Genomic DNA, 15816 nt, shown 5'->3' on the forward strand with positions numbered 1-15816 from the left:
TCAGTTTTCCAATCAGTAGTTGTACCAACGGCAACAAAGTAACTTCAGTTGCAGCAGCGTCTGCGTTGATTTTTTCATATATCACCAACGCAGTCTAGGTTTTGTCGTAAACAAACTCCTGTCACATCCCCTGTTACCTCAGCAAATCAGCTGATTCCTTCGAATTCGCTGAGAGCCGGTCAACGGTCTGATATTGGTAATTTTTCACTTTTATTTTATGTATTTATTTATTTTTTTAGTTATGATGCTCTTGCAGCAAACTAAAGATATTATCACCACGAGCACATTTGCGTAGATCGATTCTTAATACCTAACATTCCATAATTATTCAATACATATACGTCGGAACTTGGTAATATCGTTGGCAAGTTCGATATTATTTCTGGACTTCTTGAAGGAAGTTTCGGTGCTGAAATTGTTTCAGGCACTTCAATTCTTGCCAAACTTTTTACGTAGAATTTGTCACAACGTTCACTAAGAACACATGATCAAAGATACATAATTTCGGTAGTATTTATTAAAAAATTTCAAAAGTTGCTCGTTCGTGAACTTCACTGCTTTAAACATGTTAACCTAAAATAACTTTTACTTTGCAAAGTGATTCAGAATAAGTGACGGGTAAAAGTTATGTTGCTGGTGGCGCAGAATTAATCATCCGATTTTGATTTTGACTAACTTGTTTACTACATAAAACAAAAATAGTTTGTGTAATGGAAATTTTTATTTTAACCTTTACGCGCTCCATTTCTTGTCTGTTTGTAAACTGAAGCTGTCTTGTTCACAAGTGTCAAATATTATGAGCCTATGACGCCAATGTCCAAAAATTATAAATCTTCCTATAGGGTGATTGCACATAATTGTTATGCTTTGTTTGAAAAGCTTTACAATTTGTTAAAAATTAGGCCTCACAAGTTTGAATATTTCAAATGAAAACGAAATGACAGTTTTCTTGCACTTAATTGTGAGCTGCCTTAATGTTAAAAAATATAAATCAATGAAATATGTATAATATTTTTTGTTCCAATTTTATGCCCATTTTTAGTGATAAATTTATGCAATTTTAAATTTTATTTGTTTGTGAAATTGTCTGTAACTTAAAAAAAACTTAAGGGAGAACGCCACTGTGGGGGGTCAATAAATAGTCGATTTTTGGGAATTTTTTTTTGTAAGGTGGAATGATTATTCAAGGATCGGAGAAAAGGCAATTTATTAAATATATATTAGACTATGTTGCTGTAAATTTTTATTAAAAAATATTGAAAATTGACAAATTTATGCACGAGTTAAAAAAAAAGGGCGTCATCTGGTGGCAGCGATACAGCAATAAATAATCATCTGCAATCAAAAAACCAAAAATTTATTAATCTACACAATAGTGGCTATCGTTGTACGTAGCCGTTTTTTTGTTTTTTTTTTCGACAAAATGGTGGTGAAGTGTGTTTTTCCCATTAAAATAGTTATTTTCAAAATTTTGAAAATCGTCTACGTACAACGATAGCCAATGCGATAACAAAAATTTTGAAAAAAAGAAAATTTAAATCGGTTCATTAGTCTTCGAGAAATCGTTGCCACCGTATCAAAAAAAGTCGCTTCGAGAAAAACGCGTTTGAAATAAAGCATCGATCGTAAGCGCTACGGGGCCGAACCGACGGGCGCTCACTTAAGTGCACATAGAATCGGGAATAAAGCGAATTTCGCTTTAAAATTTTTACCACATTTTCTTGAGTAGTTATACTAACAACTTATGCAAAAAAAAAACGATTTTTTTGAATTTTCACGGTGGCGTTCCCCCTTAAGGAGCTATAACTCATATTGCTACTATATACTCATAACACTATATAATTTATTTTCATATTCTAATATTTTTGTTTCTTAATTTTTTAATTTTTTAATTTAAAATTTTTTTTTTATTTAAAATTTTTTTTTAATTTTTTTTAAATATTTTTTTTATATTTTTTATTTTTTAAGTATAATCGCACTTGGCTGTCCATTTAAGCCATCAATTTTTCTCCAATAGCAGCTACATAATTTTAATTGACTTTTTCTGTTTTTATCACTAATTTGACAACCATTTGTTTTATTCGTTAAATTAGATTGCAGCACAAATTTTATTATCTTTGATCGGTTCAATCACAGCTCCTTGCGAAATAACCAATGTTTAACAATTTCACCACCATTTGCAAAAACGCTATTTTCAAATTATTTGCTTAGATGACTTGCTTTGGTGTCCTGGCCTATTCATATATGATACGTTATATGTATCTGTGTACATACGTACGTTAACAACTTTTTTAAAAATTTCATATGAGTTTTGCTTAAATATCGCCACTATCAAGTACCTACTCACCTTTATCGGAGTGCCTGTTGATGAACGTGCCGATAAGCTCACCAAAAATTAACTGAATAACACAAATGCCAATATACTCGTACATATATGCACATGCTTATAAACAATTTTAGGCAGTTGTAAACATTTTTTATCTCTAACGAATCTATTCATTACTTTTCATTACTTTTTAAATGGTTTTTGATTGTATTTCCCCGGCTTTTTCACACTGCGAATAGCTCATTGAAAATATTTTTAAAACAATATTTCTAAACAGCTGTTGTGGTCAACAAAGATTATTAAAATTTGTAAATTTACTTGTCACCATATTAAAAAAAACCAAACAAACAAAAAAACAGTATGACGTTGAATTGCAGGAGGCAATACACGTGACAGCCATACGAAATTTTAACAATTTTATTTGATGATTATTTAACGATGTGGTGAATGATATCCGAAAAATTTGGACGTTAATGAAATAACAAAACAACAAAAACAAACAAAAAAATTAAATAACCATGTCTCCTAAACTAAAGGAGATCGTGCAAAGTACTAGTCATTTGCACATTTTTAAAGTACATACATACATATATACTCGTAGATTATTACTATGCATATTTGCTAATATGTACTTGGAACTGACAATGAGAAAAAAAATATTTATGGTTCATTAAAAGAAAAAATCATCAGTTTCGAGAAATCTCTTTCTCCCCGACGGGGAATTGAACCCCGGTCTCCCGCGTGACAGGCGGGGATACTGACCACTATACTATCGAGGATCTTATATTTTATTGTCAAAAAAAAGCACATAAGAGAGCGTTGAAGATATATGCATATTTTCAAACATTTACTCGCTAGCTCTTGCTCTTTTAAAATATGAAATTCATACTCTCTGTTTGCATGCGCGCTCAGCTGCCCATTACGCTCATTCGAAGGTACCTAAATATTTTACTTATTCTCTTCATTTTTTATTATACATGCGCTTTGCTCTCATTCCACTCAATTTTGATTCATTTGACTTGTCGATTATGCGCTGCCTGTTTGCTAGCTGAGCTACATACATACATATGTGTATAGGTATATGTTTGACTGTTGCTTTGCTTGGTGTGTTCGGTTTGCCTGTGTTTACGCCACCTTGTTTTGTTTTACTTCTGCTATTGCCTCTGTGCATAATTTATTCTTAACCTCCAGCATTAACTGTTTCATTTAAATTTGTTCGGTTTTTTTTTTCCGCACAGTGAACACAGCGAAAAATGCTGTCCAAAAATCTTCTAGTTTTTGCTTTTTTGTGAATACACTTAAGTAGCAGACAACAATCAAGCAAAAATATTTATAGATTTAAAAGCTTTAAGTAGAAAGAACAACAAAAATATTTTATAGAAAAAATCGTACCAGTCGGCGGAAAGCGCCATGCATACATACGTATAAACTGATATTCATTATATTTTGATTAATAAAAAATTGTTTACCAGCACAATATTTATCATTAGTTTAATGTCAAATTCTTCGAAATTCTTTGAATAAAATGATATAGCCATCAAAATATTGGCTTACATGACTTATTCAGACATCATAATTTTTTTTTGTTTTGTGCTATTGAATGTGGCTACGAAGGGAATTCAAAAAGTGTGCGCGTATAGACTTAAAACAACCATAAATACTTAGCTTTAGTCAACTCGGTTCATTAACCCTTGGAATATCGCCCAAGAAACAAGTTAACCAGGGGGAAGAAAATATAAACTATGGAAAAAATGTATCTCCATGCCCTGGTTAAGTTTCTTATTAAGTATAGAAAAAACTTACATAGATAAATTATTAAGGAGATGCTTTCTATTTACGGGGATTCTTGTAAGAAAAACGTAATAATTTATAGTTCGTATAGTCTATTCATTGTGCAAAAAATACAGAAGCTGGCGACATTCGCAAACCGCAATCCTGCTGTCGATGCATTTGACATAATCACCCGATTTCCTCTGGTAAAAATTGATTCAAGAACGAATTTGGATGATTAATTTTTTGTATGTCGAAAATGAAAAATAATGTCTCCCCTTTTTGTCTTTTGCTTGGCTTTCAAATATACTTTCAAAACCTTTTGACTGCATTTAAAATTGTTTTATATAGGGTTTTTCAATAAGGGCGGGTAGATGTTGAAATGGAATAAAATGGCGTTTGCTGTGTGGCACGTAGCGCCGCACAGTGGGAACTTTTCATGTAGACTGCGGCCATAAATCAATTTTTTTCACATCGTTCGATTTGCATGAAATTTTCAAAATTTATTAACAACTAATTAAGAATTGTTGTTTTAAAATTTTAGACCATAATCTTTATTATTTTTCTGTACACAGTATGTCAAAGTTAAGGTATGACAACATACTTGAAATATGGGAGTTCAAAGTGCTATATTTGAATGCTTGTTATTTACATATGAAACATCACACAACATTTCTAAAAATGCAATTCGTAAGAACCAGTTTTCTTTATTAAAAATGACAAAAAAAAAAATAAATTCCTAAAAAATGGAAAAAAGTTGCATGTAGCATATATACAGCCCAAAAAAATGAACATTTATCATTTTCAAAGGACTAGAAAATATATTGCACCGCTGAGCACCGCATTAAGACTTATATCAAATTAAAGCTTGAAAATTCAGCTAAAAGTTAAAGAAAACAAGACATAGCACAGCTTAGCACAGCGATTTATACACAACAAAAACCACAAACAACCATGCGCGAAATTCACACTGCGCGCTATGCATATGTTTACGTGCAATAGTCGGAGCGAGTCTTGTCGCCAACGCGAGTGGTGGGAGAGTACACAGAAGTGAGTTCTTAATGAGTTGGCGGTGAATCGTCAATTGTCCGTTATGGATTAAAATATAAATATGCTTGCATTATTATCTTTGTGACAGTGACAGTTAATACAAGTTTAATACATATAAAGTGTTTAGAAATTTATTAAAGTTATGGATAAATCTAATATTCGTTATAATGCGATTGTTGAACTATTGTTCGATAGGGATAAAGATATTGACGTTGTTGTTGGTGTCATATCAGCAAATTATAATTTGTCTGATACAAATATAATTAATTTTCGCAAATTTTTAATAAAATATTTCTATCCAAAATTTAAATTAAAGTGGAACAAAAGTGCGCGCATTAAATCCAGGTTTTTAATTGATAATAAACAATGGCTTTCACGGCTTTATACGATAAATAAAAACGTTTTGAATATTGAGCAGCCAAGTACTTCGCTTTCAGCCAAACGTGGAAGACCTTGTATTTCATTTGAAGAAAATCATGAGAGAACTAAGAGGACTAAAATAAAACAAATTTGTGAAAATTATTCTGAAGAGCTGATAGTGTCTGCAGCTAAAAGATATAATAAAGAAGAAAATTTTAAATCGTTTACACCTGAAAAAGCACTTAGCCTCATAATCGATGCTGCATTATCAAAGCACCAGTATGAAATTTTAAGAAGCTCAGCCAAAGAAATCGGTTGTGATATTTTTCCAAATTATAAACAAATTTTGGCAGTTAAAAAGCAATGTTATCCTGCTAATATTACGGTTGAGGAAAATTGTAGTAGTGTTGGATTACAACAATTACTTGATCACACAGTTTCAAGAATTTTTAAATCTAAATCGCAATGTGAGGTTGAAGAGTTTCCACATCAGTTGCGTTTATTAAGCAAATGGGGCTGTGATGGGTCATCTGGGCACAGCAGTTAAAGAAATTGGAATACCATGATGATGTAAAAAATTTATTAAAAGATTGAAAAAAAAAATTTTTTTTTATTGCAGTACTATGAAAAGTAGGCGTAAAAATAGTAGGAATAATTTGAAATTCACACCAAATATTGAAAACTTTTTAAAACGTAAATGTACCAAAATTTTAAAGTTTGACCTAAAATTTTATGCCAGTTAGAGCATTTTTTAAGTTAGTATTGTATGGGAGGTGGTCGTAAGAGGGGGCAGATTTTTACAAAATTATTACCCAATATTAGGAATTACACAAAATACAAGTATACAAAATTTTGTTATTTTTTTTTTAATTTTATGGACGTTATGGCTACTTTATTGTTAAGGTTGTGTGGGAGGTAGGCGCAAAAGTGGGCGGATTTTTTTGATTTTTTAACTAGAAGTTTAAAATGTCTTAAAAGTGATTTCTGCAAATTTTCAAACTTCTAGAATGACTCCTTGTATTTTTGGCCGCTGTGGCACCACTGTGCGCCGTCCTGCTGGAACCACATGTCGTCTAGGTCCATATGGTTCAATTGGGCCATAAGAAATTGGAAGGGCCACCACGTGTACCGAAAAATGGGCGCAATGCGCGCAACGTTTGCGTTACTGAACACTCATTTTGATAATAAAGTTGTATCATTTGAACGTGCTGTTCAATCGTGTAACTTGACATGATGATTTGGCATAAACAACTGAATAATAAACAAAAGATTTGACAGATATCACCAAAACAAAATGGCTACCACAGGGCGCCAAAATCGACCCGCGCCAATTGAAAAACCCCTTATTTATATTTTTATTCAAAGTATTATCTAACAGATATCCAGCATTGGTTGCCACAGGGCGCCAAAATCGACCCGCGCCAATTGAAAACCCCTTTATTTATATTTTTATTCAAAGTATTATCTAACAGATATTCAGCATTCCATAAGAACTGGTAATTTTTTGGTTACCAATTTCCGCTCGCTCCCTTTTGAAATAAAGCGCAATCCAGAAAAAAGTTATGCATCGTCCGTAGCAAATGAGTGCTACAAAAAACCGAATCTGGTGAAAATCGGGTAAGGAGGCCTTGTTCATAACTGGTTCCGAAGAAAACTGGTCGTGATGAAATTATTATTACTTTTTCATTCTTCAACGCTTATTTAAAACGCATCGATTATTTTTGATACAAGTACCCACCACTCTTAGTCTACTGAATTTGCACATTTTAATACAAATTGAATTTTTCTTTGATACATTTTTCATCAGGGAGTGGAATACGCTTGATTGAAGTAAAATTCCTCAAGCCAATATTATTTCTTCTCATAATATCTTTGTTAACACAAATACCTTGTTTTGAAATGATAAATCGTATTGCATAGAAAAAATTAATTATATTCTCACTTTCTTCTGGGTTGAACAGCAAATCATTATCATTAAATAGTTCCATACAATACCCGACTGACAACTAAAGATTTGGCAAATGACGCTAATGTAGATATTAAAAGTTTGTGTACGTCAAACTCGCAAAAAACAAAAAAAACCATACAATTTCTTATGATGAAAAACATATAAAAAATAATGGCAATAACAGCTGTGACAAGTTTAAGCCGGATCTTGTTTATCGTTCATAACGCCTTGTGTTTTATGAATTTGAGCGCAATTCAAATTGAAAGCAATAATAAAAAGCTAACACTTGAAAAAAATACTAGAGAAGCAGTTAGGAATCATCGCCCGAAATTGGTTAAAAACCTACTACTTATTGCTAGACAGTGATACTAATCACTATGCTATCGAGGAACTTAAGAAAACTTATACTCGTAATGATGATACCTTAAGGGGGTATTCTAGTCTAGAGGCCCGAATTTCGAGCATTTTTTGACGATGAATAAAAAAAAAGCTATTGATATTTTTACGATACATTTTTTTATCATTTATTTATTCATATATTAGGAGCACACAAAATAAATTTGAAAAAAAAAAAAATGAATTTTCATGGAGTTATGCGTCCTTGAAGTGGAAGGGGGGAAAAAAGGGTGGTCATCTGAAAAAAAAAAATAAAAATTCTTAATTAATATGAATGTCATTATCGTATGAACCAGAAAAAACGGGAAAAAATTTTTTTTCCATAAAATGGCGGCTACTCAAAAAATTGAGGTCGATTTTTCTCTTATTTTTAAGCTTTCTCGAATTGTTTACACATATTAAAAAATTGAAATTTCCAGTTTTTCGAGCTTCATACGATAGAGATATATTTAAGGAATATTCATGACAAATTTCAAGCAAATCGGTTGGTTAGAACTTGAGATATCGTGCCGACCGTATCGAAAGAAGTAGTTTCGAGAAAAACACGTTTAAAGTTCGCCGTCCGCTCAAACCAGTCTAGCTGTCGCGTCACTAAAATAGTTGTAACTTCGAAAATAATTCGAATTGTGAAAAATCCGTTTGGGTAGATATTTTTGAATACTTAAACTATCGAATTTTGAAACAAATTTTTTTCGATATTTTTAAATTTCTAGACTAGAATACCCCCTTAATGATGATGGCTTAGTGGGTAGTGAAATAATTGATATGAGCTTCCATACTCCAGCCATATTCCATGCGCATTGATAGATGGCAATTCTAACCAATATGCCACCCAGCATATTTATAAGTTTGATAGGGAGGTTTGTTCAGCTAAGAGGCATCATGCGCCTGCTGCTCCAGTACATATTTACTTATAAAATTATGAAATGTATATTTTCAAATGTACGAGGGCTGCCGTTTATATTTTGCGCCTAATAATGAAAACATAGTAAAATAACCCTAATCCGATGTCGACCCATCGACGTCCGGCGCTTATTTCTACTAAAGGGTGATTTTTCAAGGTCTACAGGAAAGTTTTTTAAAAAACACACGTAAAATTCAGAAAAATGCATGACATTTTTATTTAAATCGATAGTACAGTCCATATAATTTAATGTTTGAAAATTATTTCATGCAAATGTTGACCGCGACTGCACTTCAAATGGTCCATCCGCTTAGTCCAATTTTGGCATACTCTTTCCAATGTTTCGGCCGGTTTCTCACATATAAATGCTTTAATGTTGTCTTCCAATGCGTTAATTGAAGCAGGCTTGTCTGAATAGACATGAGCTTTAACAAAGTCCCACAAAAAATGATCTAAAGGCGTTATATCGCACGATCTGGGTGGCCAATTGACAGGTCCCGAACGTGAAATAAAATGTTCACCGAACTCGGCTTTCAACATGTCCATTGTTATGCGTGCTGTGTGGCATGTGGCACCGTCTTGCTGAAACCACATGTCATGCAAGTCAAGCTCTTGCATTTTGGGCAAAAAAGAGTTGGATATCAATTCACGGTAGCGCTCACCATTCACAGTTACGTGACGATTCGCAGCATCTTTGAAGAAATTCGGTCCAATGATACATCCAGCCCATAAACCGCACCAAACTGTGACCTTTTCTGGATACATTAGTAGCTCTTGCAGTTCTTCTGGCTGATCTTCACTCCAAAATCGACAATTCTGCTTATTTACGTACCCATTGATCCAAAAATGAGCTTCGTCGCTGAACACAATTTTTCGATAAAAAAGTGGATCTTCGGCCAACTTTCCAAGAGCCCATTCACCAAAAATTCTGCGTTGCGGTAGGTCGTTCGGCTTCAATTCTTGCCCCAGCTGTATTTTGAATCCTTTGAATCCTAAATCCTTTCGCAAAATTTTCCACGTTGTTGGCCGGACACGAACGACCCATCGACATGGAATTAGGGATAATAATGAAATGTTGAACTCGAATTTTTAATGTTCGAGAACAAAAAAAAATCCTAAGGTGCCGAATCAAGGATGATAAGCGGATTACCCTTTAATTCGATCATTCATGCAATATTGAATGTACCTATGTTAGTGCCACTAATGCTTAGGCATACATATCTCTATCTCTATCTGATATGTCACATGACGATCTTGCGTCGGCACAATAACCGTTTTTGGACACCCTTCACGAAATTCATCCTTCAAGGATCGTCGTTCGGTCACGTTGGAACTCGTTGTATCCGCGTTTCACAGTGGTTAAGTTTGGTGCTTCAATGACCAAAGTCGAAGTAAGTTGCCCAAGGCACTCCTGTCTCGATAATCCATGTCGAAAATCGTAATAAATCATCGCATGCAAATTTTTACGAGTGAATCCCACCTTTTGGGCATGATGAATTTTTCAACTCACTGAAAAAAGAGCAAATAAAGTTCGTAAGTGAAAATGTTATATGGAAGTTTATGCCAAAAACTAGGGATTAGGCAGCCTATCAAGCTGCCAGACCAGAGCAGTATTTTCCAAGTGCAAGTTTTTGCTGTGGGTAAAGCCGCGGAGCTAGCCTACACAAAAACAATAATTAATAAATACGTGGGCAGTCAAGCATCAATAAAAGCAATAGGCTCATATTGTATCAAGCCCAAAAATGTTCAACGGAGCAGGGAGGTCATAGAAAGCCTAGCCGCAAACAGAAGGCTGCACATCTATTGCGTACCTAATCACAAAGGCATTATGGGAAACGAAGTAGTAGATGAGATAGCAAAAAGTGCTGTTAGACTACCATTTGAACAAGAGAATGACATACAAAAGCCGCTAAATACAGTATACTACGAAATGGACGACCACATTAAAAAAGCGAATGGAAACTAGGGGAACTAATCTGACCACATGCAAAACAGTAAAAGTACAAAGTGCAAAAAACTGACTCATTTTGAGCTTACGGTCTAACGACAGGACTGCAGAGCTATTATAGGGATTGCTAACACTGACAAATGCAGGAAATGCAGAGAGGATGTTGAGGAAACTTTAGATCACCTCCTGTGCGTTTGACCGGCATTATTAAAAACGCGTTTAAAATGCCTGGGAGCGCCACTGTTTGAGGGTCTGGAGGATGTCTCAAAAGCGGATTCCCCAGCTCTGCTTAGATTCGCCAAAAGCGTTGACATTCTACATGATACCTACCTTCAATATTCAAAGAGGTCAGTCTCCATTTGGTATCGCTAGGGGCCAAAAGGTCTATGCGTGGCTTAATGCCAACCAGGCTAACCTAACCTAACCTAACCTTACGCCAAAAAAGTACCAAACTTTTCAATACAAATATTAAATAACACCTCATCGCAAGTAGTGTTGCAAGGGAAAAAAATATAAAAGGCAACCTTCGTAACAAACTACCAAATTCCCATATGCAAATGATTGTAATTTTTCATTTGGATATAAAACTGACTGATGACTGTCAGAAACAGAAGCTTTGCGGATAATGATTATACACTTTGGGATACTAATCATTCTACTTTCGAGAAATTCAAGTCAATTAATCAGTTGGGCTTACATGAAATCCCAATGCAAAGAAAAATCTTAAATGTCCGTGCAACTGCAATGAGCCAGACAGCATGACTTGCAAAAACACGGTAATTTTATGAGGAAAATACAGTGGGGAATGTTGTAAACAAAGGGTTTTCCAATAAGAGGTGTTTTTTGGTATCCAACGAAAAATTCTATTTTTTAATATAAATGATCGGATGTTTATTTCATTATAAAGAGGAAGGTATGCCGTTAATAGTGGAAAATAGCATCAGGCAAATGACCACCACGACCACGCCTACAGGACAATATCCTTTTCATGAAATTTTCCATGAACGAATTGCAAAGTGGCTGCCCTATGTCCTCGATAGCCTCACGAATTCCATGCTTGAGGTCTTGAATCGACCCTGGGCTGTTGGCGTAGACATTCTCTTTCACGTGGCCCCAAAGAAAAAAGTCACAAAGTGTTAAATCACAAGATCTCGGTGGCCAATTGTGATCACCTCTTCGAGAGATAACACGGTCCGGAAACTTTTGCCGTAAAAGATCAATGGTTTCGTTGCTTGTGTGGCACCTAGCGGCACCTTGTTGAAAATACGTTGTTCAGATCAATACCATCCAATTCCGGCCATAAAAATCGTCAATCATCTCTCGATAGCGATAAACAACACCTGTTATTGGAAAACCCTATATTAGCCACTATACTACCGAGGAATTTAAGCTATGCAGCGGTTTATTGTGCAAGAACTTTCGACTTTGCAAACAATCGATTGCGCTTATATTCCATGCCAAATTGTAAAAAAAAAATTCTAGAATCTAAATTTCATATAAATGAGCACACTTTTAGTGCATGCACGTTTTTATAGTAAAATTATTGATACATTAGCTCAGCTCGAGCTCGCTGCGAGTTGAAAAGAACTACGTACATACGTATTTCGAAAGCGCTTACAAAAAGTAAAAGTCAGCAAATGCCTACATACTCGTATGTATGTATGTACGTGTGTACGTAGTTGTTAATTAAGATTGATTTATATATGTACGTATGTATTATTTTAAATGTTAATTGTTGTTCATGAGCTGCACGCTTGTATACGAGTATTTACATTGTTATTGTCGTAGTTGCACCTTTAACACCGGGAGTGTTCATTAGAACGACTTATTTGCAGACAACAGAGTACTGAGTAATCAAATCAGTACTCCGCTATGTACTTAAATTGCTAGATAAAATAAATATGTACATATACACCTACATACATATATACGGTTATACTTTGTCTAATCATAATAATGCGTGTGTGTGTGTGTGTATGTGTGTGTTTATATGTGAGCTTTCTCGGACATTTGTATTAGTCTCTGTTTTCATTGGGGCCTGAGGCTTGTTGTAATCTACAATTAAATATTTTAGTTAGTGCCGTGATACGATCGAGACGGGAAGTTGTGTATTTTTAAAAACCATACGAAAAAATAAAACAAAGTAAGCAATTCTGTGCTATTGACAAGTGTGTGAGGCCATTTGATAGAAACAAGTGAAAGTGTCCTCGAAAATTATCGTGACATCAAAGGCTTGTTGGTCTGATTGTGCTGCTTAAAGGATTAGTGAAAGTGAAATGAGTACGTGTTATTTAAATATTTATAAACTATTAATCTTAAATAGTGTATAAGAGATGTTTGTTTAAGAGATTGCGAGCTTAAAATGATAACACAACAGAAATATTGTTAGAATGAATTTTTTTTGTTTTATAATCTGGTAGATAATTTCATGCAGTTTAGTTTTTGAATGTGTCGGATGTCCACCGCGGCTACGAGTTACCTGGTTCATTCGATCAGTTCAATTTTTTACTACTTTTTCCAATAAATCCAGGAAGGGGACTGAATTGGCCTCAGAGGCCTCCTATCCGGGCATCGGCATCCCCCTGACAGTTGTTAAAGGGGAACTGCACAAATTATTTCTCAGGAAAGCGCAGAAAAGATGTAGTTCAATTTCTTCATGTGCTATTTCGAAAATCCTTTGGCCCCAGTATAATATACGGAGGACTCAGAAATTCCTTTGTACTTCTCGCCATTCAATTTCCAAACTCGTAGCTGGTCACTGGACGATCAGTACACACGCGGAAAAGCTAGAGTTACCATTTAACCCCCATTGCAGAAGCTGTGGGACCTTTTGTTTTTTTCCGGGTTTAGCAGCTAGACGATTAAGATCGCTGGGCGCCTATTTCTTCGACAGCCTGGGGCAGTGCGCCTACCTAAATCCAATCAATCTCCTCCATTATATCAACAGCTCTGGCTAGCTGTAGATATCTTCCTGTTGGAGGTATAATAATGGTATCAAAACGGCGCTTTAGTGCTACTTGAGGACTGCCAAACCGGCACTTCAACCATTTCACCTAGCCTTGTTCTGGCATTAAATGATTAATGATCACTTGCCAGGCCGTACTGAACAGAAATGTTCACATAGTTTGCCATTCTCAGTTGTCAAACCACAGGTATCAATATCGATAATTCTTATGCAGCTAAAAAAACACCCATTATAAATGTAGGGTATTGTGTGCGCTAATTTTGTTTTGTATAGTACAATTATACAGTACCACAGATTATGTTTCTTGAATAAAAGTAAAAAAAAACACATACACAAATACAGGTGGCGCCAAATTAATCATTCAATTTTATTTTTGCATAACTTTTTTACTAAATAAAAGAAATTACTTTGAGTGATTGAAATGTTTATTTTGACCTTTACGCGCTCCATTGTTGTTGTAGAAACATAAACATTCAAATTAATGCTGCTGGAGTGACAGTCCTTGGCCGGATATAACATAAATCTGTTTGAATACTGCAGCTGTCTAGTTCACAAGGGTCAAATATGATTGAAATTATAAATCTTCCGATAGGATGATTAATATTGCGCCACATTGAATCTGAACACACATATCTAACTACTATTTTATGGAGTGTACTCTTGGAACCGTTTTTACCACAAGCTTTTTGCCAAAATATTTAAGGGTGAAATGCGAATGTGAAGGTGCAATGCGTTTATGCGATAACTTAGTAAAACCAAAAAAAGAAAAAAAAAAAAAAAATCAAAAGTTATCAAAATTGTTCTTAGAATCACACTTGATTTGCGTATAAAAATTAAATAGGACGAGTATCTCATGTTTTTTTTTTGTCATATTTCAAGCAAGTGATTTTTGAAAAGTGAGTTTTGTGTGTATATAATAAAAAAAAAAAAATAAAAGAAAAATAATTAGCCATTCATTGGTTTTTGTTCAAGGGGAATCTATTAACCCTTTGAGGACGAGTGTTGGCATATAGCCGCCCAAGCCGTTTTACCGTTTCGGAAGCGTGTCGGCATTAAGCCGCCCAAATTAGTTCGTAGCTTCAAGGCTTGCGTCGTCTGTCGTTCTGAGCGATAAGATATGCAAAGAGTCACGCTTTCATTCAAAGACATTAGGGGCCATTAGCGATGTAGTCTTATCTTCCTTATAATGTAAACTTACGATGTGAGACGACGGTAGAGTCAGAACGAATTTCAGTTCTTCGATTCAGTCTCTCAGGGTCACTGCCAGAGAAACCAACAGGCTTTTTATATATTTTATATTTATTCCACGCACGAGGTTAAGCGATCTAGAGATGATACGTTAGATAGCGACAGTTCTAACGAATATTACTTTGAATCTGATAAGACAGAAGATGACGGTATTACTTCGTCCATTTGAACGATACAACATAATGTCGGAATATAAAACGTATACATAAGTACAACCAAACTTCTTTTTGTTGTTTTTTTATTCGATTTTTTTACTTATAATTTTTTATTTTTTTTTTTATTTTATGGAAAACAATTTCTTGTGTTAAATAAAACCTTAGTTTTTATAACGTTCAACATATTTATTTTCTTTAATCGCGCTCCAATGCCTCTCGTCCTAGCCGACGCTCGCCCGTCGAGTGGCTCCGTCCCCAAAGGGTTAAAGGTGGTATCGGTAAATCAGCTGATTTGTTTTTTTCCTCTTTCGCCGTGTCCAGCCAGATGTCAGCGTAAAATGAAATGATGAAAATCCGTTCCATTCGCTCTATTGTCATATGTTTTTAGCTTTAACTTCATGTGGGCTGTGCAACATAGTTTGTCCTTTTCTTTTTCTTTTCTACTTTATTTTGTCATGATATTATAATATGTAAAACGTTGTTGTTGGTCTATTTGCCACCACATTTAATGAATGCGTTCGTATGAAGTGAATTATACATAAAAAATAACCATAAAAAATAACTCGAATAGAAAATTTTCAAATAATATAAAACAACAAGCTACGAAATAAAATAAAATTAGTATTTACACACCAACTCTCCCCGACGGGGAATTGAACCCCGGTCTCCCGCGTGACAGGCGGGGATACTGACCACTATACTATCGAGGAATATAAATTTAGTACATCTTAAAATATACTAATCGA

The 15816-nt window shown here is 34.6% G+C and overlaps 1 protein-coding gene and 2 non-coding genes across 9 annotated transcripts in view; 1 reads left to right on the forward strand and 2 right to left on the reverse strand.

Annotated features, from left to right (window-relative positions):
* Positions 1-15816, forward strand: part of LOC128867896 (NAD kinase) — an 87717-nt gene that overhangs the window by 51027 nt on the left and 20874 nt on the right. Inside the window, exon 1 of one of the 7 annotated variants that reach the window (XM_054109488.1) lies at positions 12781-12982. The exons of the other annotated variants lie outside the window; for them this stretch is intronic. The gene's annotated coding sequence lies outside the window, so the exon portion shown is untranslated. Of the gene's footprint in view, positions 1-12780; positions 12983-15816 lie in introns of those variants that run through there. 7 annotated transcript variants of the gene reach the window in all.
* On the reverse strand, positions 3034-3105 carry Trnad-guc (transfer RNA aspartic acid (anticodon GUC)). The gene has a single exon. It is a non-coding gene; the product is annotated as a tRNA-Asp (tRNA).
* Positions 15709-15780, reverse strand: Trnad-guc (transfer RNA aspartic acid (anticodon GUC)). Its single transcript has one exon. It is a non-coding gene; the product is annotated as a tRNA-Asp (tRNA).

The sequence above is a fragment of the Anastrepha ludens genome, chromosome 6 (assembly GCF_028408465.1).
Source record: "Anastrepha ludens isolate Willacy chromosome 6, idAnaLude1.1, whole genome shotgun sequence".
In the NCBI taxonomy this organism is placed as follows: domain Eukaryota; kingdom Metazoa; phylum Arthropoda; class Insecta; order Diptera; family Tephritidae; genus Anastrepha; species Anastrepha ludens.